We start from the raw sequence: 7,541 nt of genomic DNA on the forward strand, positions 1-7,541 counted from the left end.
GCATCTTGAATTTTGTGGGCAGTCTTGCTTCAGGGAACAAGGACAAGGAGTCCATGTCCACCACTTCCTTGTGGGTTTTGAGAGCAGTGAAAGACCTTTCCAGCAGTTCTAGTTTTTCTCTAATTCTCTGAGCTTCCAGCTCAGAAGCAGTTTTGGAGGGCATATCATCCAGGTTCAGGGCAGGGTTTGTAGGTTCAGCAGCAGGACCCTGATTGGAGGCAGCAGGTCCACTTCCCCCGGCCGAAGCCCCATTTCCATTACCGTTGCCCAGCTCAGCTATCAGGGCAGTCCTTTGGGCAGCCAGTGCCTCATTCATTCTGGCCTCCATTCTGACCTCCAGTTGTTCGATGAGGGTTTGGATGTCGGTGAGTGATGCCATTGATGCAGGTAAGGTTGTAGGAGTTGTAGGTGAAACTGGTGTAGCTGGTGAAGCTGGTGAGGTCGGTGATAGCACTGTGGGCGTGGCTGGCACTAATGTAGGCACTCGGATTGTGGGTACCTGTAAGGATAAGGGTAGCTGGATTAGGTACAGTGGTTGGTGTATCAGGGTAAATGATGTGAGGTAGATCGACCCCTTTGTCCAACTGTGCATGACCAAAGGAAATATTCTGTGTTCTTTTTAATGTGATGATATGTCATGAATGCGCACAACATCACGTCATAATCCATTTATGATATGATTCACGTCATTGGGTGCATACAGTCCTAAAGGGTAGGTTCTATAGGCTATGACTCAAATAGAGAATTGGCTTATAAGGGACCCTTCAACCTTGAGCATGGATATACCTAACCACATGTGAAACAAAGAGTTTCGCGTGGGTCCAACGGTACGCATACTCATGGGCCACCTCCAAAAGGATTAGGGATGGTTTGCGGTAACAGGGAGGATGCTTTGGCTGTCCATCGACATAATCAAAGAGACCTGCCGATCAGCGCTACTTGCTATCCAGACTCAGAAGTTTGAACAGAGAGAGAAGAAATTCATTTGAAATTCATTTTTTTTATGCAATGGAGAAAAAGATTCTCAATCGTGCAAATAAATCAACAAATTAAAAATGTTTTAATTTAGTTGTACAATCAAGTTCAAATTCTCCTTATCCGGTATTCTTAAAGAAAGAATACTAGATTTTTTTTTTGTTGGGGTACCCTGCAAAATAAAGCATAGTAAATAATACCCTAAAGAAGGGCAGGTTAGTTTACACAACAATTGTAGTCCTCTTCATGCAAAATAATTACATGATTTCCCTAGTGAAGTCGCCAAACTATGAACCCCTTCCCCAAAAATATCATAGGCATAAAAAATGCATGTGACTAAGGGCAGAAATGCACGTGAGTGTGTGAGTCGCCACCTTGTTTAATTATTTTAGGGTAAACTAAGAAAAACCCTAAGTGACTCCAATTTTAATTAACCTAATTAATAGATTAATTATCCAAATGTTAAGGCATGGTCTTCAAACCCGAGGTGGATCCCGAGACTATGTCATGTTGATGAACTAACCATGAGTGAATGCTTTGCAAGGCGATTAATGTAATTTGGACCAATTAAAAAATGCTTATGTGATTTTCGACTTGCCGCTCTGGGTTAAATCCCAAACGTGCCTACGTACTTCCGTTTGAATGGAAGATCAAAGTCAACGTAGTTCGATAGGCCTTTTTAAAAGGGCTTTGAATGGGTATGCTTTATGCATGGGTGTGTGTATGCTTCGTGCATTTTGTTTAGGCATTTTGCCTGAAAATTGATTGATTTGATTAGGCATTTGATGCCAAAAATGTTGATTTTAATGGCTTTTAGCCAAAAAGATTGATTTTAGGCAATTGTTGCCAAAAATTGATGTGATTTAGGCAATTGTCGCCAAAATGCTTGATTTTAAGGCTTTTAGCCAAAAGATTGATTAATTTGAAGGCTTTCAGCCAAAAAGGTTGATTTAGGCAATTTGTTTGCCAAAAGATGATTATTTAGGCGATTGTCGCCAAAATTTATTATTCGAAGGCTTTTAGTCAAAAAGTTGCTTAATTTAAGGCATTTTTGCCAAAGAATTGATTTAAGCGATTCGTCGCTAAAATGGTTATTCCAATTTATTGGCAATTTGTTTGCCAAAAATTGATTAACTGAATTGTAATGTAAGCAATTGATTGCCAAGAAAAACGTGTTTAATGAAGGCTATTTAGCCACAATTATTGATTAATTGGACTTAAGCCGAATTTGTTCGAAATAAAGGCAATTTCACCATAGTTATTAATTAACTAGGCTTTTTTAGCCAATATTGTCGGATTTAAGCTTAACACCACGATTATTGATTAACCGGGCGTTTAGCCTAAATTTATTTAATTGAGGCAGTTTATTTGCCTAATGATTAACGTGAATGCTTTTATGCAGTTGTAGAATTATTAGGAGTAGAAGAGAAGCATGCATGAAGTGCTAAAATTAAATAGGCAGAGTTTAATTCATGTACCTGATTTAATCGCCGACCGCTTCTTAACTCCAGGTTAAGCTCCTCATTAAGGTAATATTAATTAATTTGATTTTAATGACCACTTAACAAAGCAAGAAAGCAATTAAAGCTAAACTAAAATGCAGAAAAGCAGTAAAGAATCGCAAGGAGCGTAGGGGAGAAGGAGCGTCCGTCAACATAGACTGAGTGAGTTGAAAGGTCATACCAGGGGTGTATTTATAGGCGAAACGGACTGTTTCGGCGGCCTGAGCCGCCATCTCTCGGCGGCTGGGCCGCCTGAGCTCGGCGGCTTGGGCCGGCGACGACCGGCGGCCCGAGCCACCGAAGCCGGTGGTTCTGCTATTTTTTTATTCCGGAGGTTTTTCCGGAAGTTCCAGACCTCCAAAAAATATTCCGGGACCAGTTTCGTGATCCTCGTAATTTTCTGGACGTTTCAAGTACCATATTGGCACACTTCCGGTGAACTTTCCGGATGGCCTCCGGTCCGGTCGGACTGTTTGCAGTCCGGGAAAACTGGCTCTTTGAGCCTCAAAATTTGGGTATTGACAACATTGGATGACTAAAAGGGTTTACCCTGATTGGACTACTAGAGATGACAGAAGAGCTATACAATGTTTGGCATTACAATTTGTAGTCTTGGATGGCCAATTATACAAAAGAATGTCAAACGGGGTATTATTAAGGTGCATACCAAGCAAAGAAGCTGAAAGGATTATGGAACAGATCCATGCAGGGGTTTGCGGCAGCCACATGAACGGAAAAGCGCTGGCTAAGAAAATTCTTAAACAGGTGTTGTTGATGCGTAATTTTGTGCCCCCACTGACCCGGTGATGATAAGAGGATAAGGGATAAGATATCATGATCAACCAGAAGTGTTTGAACCAAAATTTGAATCGAACCGGCCCAAAGGAGTCTGACCCGCGTTAGGGTTGCGTCACGCAGCTATTACCTGCGTGACGACACTCTTAGTTGCGTCACGCAACTCTAACGAGGCTGACACCTCTGGCGCGCGCCCGTGCAACGGCCTACACTGTTTGTATGGATACGCGGCAATTGTACGAAAAGTAAGCTGCGTCACGCAGCTTGCGGTTGCGTCACGCAACTTATACCTGCGTGACGTGACTATGTTCTGTTGCCCTACCCATATAAATACGACATTTTATGCTAAAAACGGGACTTTTTCACTTTTCTCTCATTTTTCTCTAAGAATTCTAAGGCTTTAAACTTAGTTTTCGATTAAACGGCTAGGATTTCTTCCCCAAGAACTCAAGTGAGTAAACTTGAGGAAGATCAAGCCATTAACGATTTAGTTTTGAAATCAAAAAGCAAAAAAATATAAGAAGAGAAAAAGAGAGAAAAGAAAGAAAGAGAAAAACACTTTGTTATGTGAAAAACGTGATAACCACACTTTTGGGATCGTGAAACAGTGTCCTTAAGCTAATCCAAGTGCATGCAATCCTCAAATCTGAGGGCTAGGTAACCATTTTAACCTTTCGTTTTCATTTCTAGTCTTTTATTTCTTAAAAACCTTATTTTCATAGCATTTAGTTGATCTGTTATTGGTTAGACGTAATTTTGCCCCATTGTTGGACTTTTCTGAGTTGAGTTTAATCATTTTTGACAAAAAGAACACGTAAAAAGAGTAGTTTGAAAGGTAGTTGCGGACCAGAGCAGCCGCGTCACGTAGCTATTACCTGCGTGACGCGACTGTTCATGTCCAAAAGCCCTTAACCTGGAGTGAACCACCCGCGTGACGCAGCTGTTCGTGTACTCAGTTCCTATTTTGTTTTTATATTTGTATCTAATATTTTGCTTTGAATAAATAATCAATATACCTGAGGATTTTAATAAAGTCACAAACAGTTTCGTCATGTAGCTAGGAGTTCCGTCACGCGACTATTCTTCATAGAACAGCTGCGTAACGCAACTGTTCTAATTTCCAGGACAATAACCAGAGTTCCGTCACGCGACTGTTCTTCATAGAATAGCTGCGTGACACAACTGTTCTAAGTTCCAGAATAAAGGACAAGAGCTCCGTGACGCGACTGTTCTTCATAGAACAGCTGCGTGACGCGACTGTCTTCAAGTTCCAGAACACTTTTCTTATTTTGTCTTAATTTCATGTCATTAAGTAGATTTTTAATCTTAATACGGAAAATGATCAATAATGGGCAAATTAAGTCTTAATCAAACCAAATCGATTAATTTATTGTGATTATAAGATTTTGGGATTTATTATTCATTGTTTACTATTGATTATATTATTAAACTCGGTTTGTGGCCCGCCTTTAACCATAAGGCAAGAGTGGGTCTTTTAATTATTTTTACTATATATTGTGGATGAATGGTGGATGTGATGATTAATTTATGATGAATGCAATGAATGAACCTATTTGGGACGGTTAATTAATTTTCCACATAGGAACTCGGTTCGATTTATTCGGGTTGGGTTTGTATAAATAAATTGGCTTTTCTAAAAATAAAATCAATTAGAAATCGTAGGTTAAAAGAGGCCGGTTTTCCGGGCGTCGGTTTCCAACGGACCGACGTACCCAATTCCCTTACCCATAACCTCATTGGTTCGCCTGACCAATTTTTCTAAATAATTTGGTCTTGAATAAAAATGGGTTAAATGGAGTCATTTAATAAAAATAAAAATTGAAAATGGTCCCATTGCCGAAATAATGGGTGGCGACTCAAAATAATTTATAAGACCGATTTATCGGCATCGCCTATCCAAAAAGATTTTTTGTCACCTTTTTCAAAATAATAATACAATAAATAAAAGGATGTTTTTCGAGATCCTTCCGGGGTTTTTTTTGGGATTTCGGCGAAAACATGTGTTCTTTTGGTCAATAATGGAAATGGATTGTATTTCTTTTAAGAAAGGTGCTTCGAATGTCAAATTCATGGAGACCTAAGTCACATTCAACCTTCAGAATTACAATCTTCTATTTCGCCATGGCCATTCGCAACTTGGGGAATAGATATCATCGGCAAGATCTCACTGCCTACATCTAATGGACATGAATTTATAGTGGTAGCAGTGGACTATTTCTCAAGATGGGTGGAATCAGAATCTTTCAAGAACATTGGTGTCAAGCAAATGGCCAAATTCATTGAAAAGAACCTGATCTGTAGATATGGAATTCCCCACCACATAGTGCAAATAATCAAGTTTAGTTCCAGGTAGAAGTGAAGACACCGTTAGAGAAATATGGAATTGAACACCATAAATCTTCACCGTATCAACCACAAGCTGATGGGGCAGTGGAAGCTACAAACAAAAACATCATGAAGATATTAAGAAAAATGGTAGAAAATCATCGTGATTGGGCAAGCAAGTTACAATATGCTTTATGGGGCTACAGGACTACAGCCAAATTTGCGAATGGGGCAACCCCGTATTCTCTAGTCTACGAAATGGAAGATGTGCTACAAACGGAGATAGAAGTGCAGTCCTTGCGCATAATGATGGAATCCAAGATTCCAGAATGTCAATGGGCAGAAAATCATTTTCAAGAATTAGCACTCCTAGATGGAAGAGGCTTAATGCCCAATTCATGGATTAGCTGTATAAAAGGAGGATAGTTAAGCACTTCAACAAGAGAGTTCATCCAAAGCTATTGAGAGTATGGGATTTGGTTCTAAAATAGATGCGGCCAAACACTCATGACCTAATAGGAAAGTCCAAGCCTAACTGGGAAGGCCCATTTCTGATCAAGAGAATATTTTCTAAAGGTGTAGTGAAGCTATCAGATATGGAAGGCAATGAATTTACCGAACCGGTCAACTTGGATAAACTGAAGAAATTTTATATATAGCTTGAAACGTTTATGGCAAAACCGAATTAACAAATTCACCTTTTGTGTTCTTAATAACTTTAAAGCATGTTATGCTAAGTTTATGATGATATGCAAATAGGATAGCAGGAAATATATCAAGCATTTTTTAAGCCAAAAGACATTTGATTCTTAATAAGTCAATAGATTCATATAATTGCACTATCAATAATTGTCTAGTACATTTCATTAGAAAATAAGATAAGCGCATCTACATGCCAAGTCCTAGCAAAAATCTAGTAGTCAATAGATCAGCCGACTCTGAGTCAGCACCAACTCCAGAATAAGCCTACAGCTAAGAGCGGTACAAGTCTAAAGCGAAATGGAGTATTGGTCACATCAGAAATGGGTATAGTCATGCCACTAGGCTAAGTGGAAACAAAGTGAGACAGAAATCACTATGTAATAAGGCCACCCTCGAACAACATATAATCAAGGACAACCTAATGATGACCGTACTGCCTAGTTACTCGATTGGGATAATAAGCCACTTCCATGGTTAAGGCACACAGGGGCACACAGAGCATGTAAGAAGAAATTGTGACTCACTCTATGTACCACCAGGGGCAAGTCCATCTGACTCCCTCTGAGATGAGATCCTGAAAAATAGCAATCCAGTCTTCAACGGTCTCTCCAACCATAAACTTGTAGTGACATTGGACATAGACTCGCAGCCTGTAATCGAACATCAGATGGTCTGATGGTAGATCCATCACTTGCAGCTTCTTAAAAGCCCACAACTACAAATGCATAAAAAAAAAAAGAAGAAGAGCTCGTTAAGTCGAAAAACCACAAGGGTGGCTTAAGTGAAAGCTAGAGCACAAAAAATATAATAATAATAATAATAATAAACAAAAGGAAAGGAAAAATACATTTACTTGCAGTAGAAGCAAACTCCCTATTGGACCGAGTACCGAGCTAGGGTCCCGAGCATGCTCCCCTAGTAAAATAAATGTTTCAGCTAGAATAAGTGGAAAAGGCGTGCATCGCCTAGCCATTTGCTCAAATTAGGAACCAGTCTAAGGCTACCATAGTCATCAATGCCACTGAGTAGCAAGTACCGATTAAGAATGTAGAAGCAAACAAGTGAAGACTAGTATGGGCTAGTGCGGTCCATACGTAATGCACTATCTACAAATGGTCGTAGGGACACGACATCAGCTCTAAAGCCAAGAAACCAAAAATAGGTAGAATCAACGAAGCAGGGTCAACATCCAACTAGGGTACTGCGGGAACTTCTTCAACC

This window comes from Jatropha curcas, chromosome 11 (genome assembly GCF_041381405.1).
Source record: "Jatropha curcas cultivar XTBG-Jc1 chromosome 11, XTBG_Jcur_1.0, whole genome shotgun sequence".
NCBI lineage: Eukaryota > Viridiplantae > Streptophyta > Magnoliopsida > Malpighiales > Euphorbiaceae > Jatropha > Jatropha curcas.